The following is a 798-nucleotide window of genomic DNA, read 5'->3' as shown; positions in this document are numbered from 1 at the left end:
GTGCGTGTGTGTGTGTGTGTGTGTGTGTGTGTGTGTGTGTGTGTGTGAGAGAGAGAGAGAGAGAGAGAGAGAGAGAGAGAGAGAGAGAGAGAGAGTTGAGTGAATTTTCTGGTACCTTCTTTGTAACAGAAGGAAATGAGGAAAGGATAGAAAATAGAGTAGGAAGGAATCAAATATCTTTACCACAGCCTTCTCATTCTAGGAACTTAACCTTTTGCAGAATTACTGTCTTCTTGCATACAAAGCACATTCCGGGTTCAGTGGGAGCTAGTCAGAAATGGGTTTTTGTCTGGTGTGAAGCTGTGATCTCCAGCACGCGGGAGAGGAACTGGTTTGTAAGAGGAAGGCTTAGCTCTAAGGAGTGAGTGCAGACAGGGGTCAGCTGCCCAGCCAGCTCTGGTAACCTATTTCATTGTCCTAACTCTTAGTTCCCTCCTTGGTAAAATGTGGATAGAAACAAACCTTCTGAGGGGTGGGTGTCACACGAGACATGGCAAGTATGCCAAATGTTTCATACAGTGCCCAGCCCAACATGCTTACTGTGTAGGACAAGGGTTGCTGCCGCTGTTACCCGAATTGGCCAAGATGTCTGGACTCTGTTTTAGAAGGAGCAGAGTCGGGTTGGGGGGGCGTGGGGTGCTACCTACCAATCTCCCTTGCCTATGGGGTCTGTTTCCTTGTTCGGTCAGAGAGTTAGAAAATCAAGCTCTGTAGGGAGAAGTGTCTGTTATTCGGGGGTCTCAGTATCTACTCTGTAGGGAGAAGTGTCTGTTATTCGGGGGTCTCAGTATCTACTCT

This window comes from Microtus ochrogaster, chromosome 6, assembly GCF_000317375.1.
Source record: "Microtus ochrogaster isolate Prairie Vole_2 chromosome 6, MicOch1.0, whole genome shotgun sequence".
In the NCBI taxonomy this organism is placed as follows: domain Eukaryota; kingdom Metazoa; phylum Chordata; class Mammalia; order Rodentia; family Cricetidae; genus Microtus; species Microtus ochrogaster.
Note: the sequence above shows the minus strand (reverse complement) of the source record.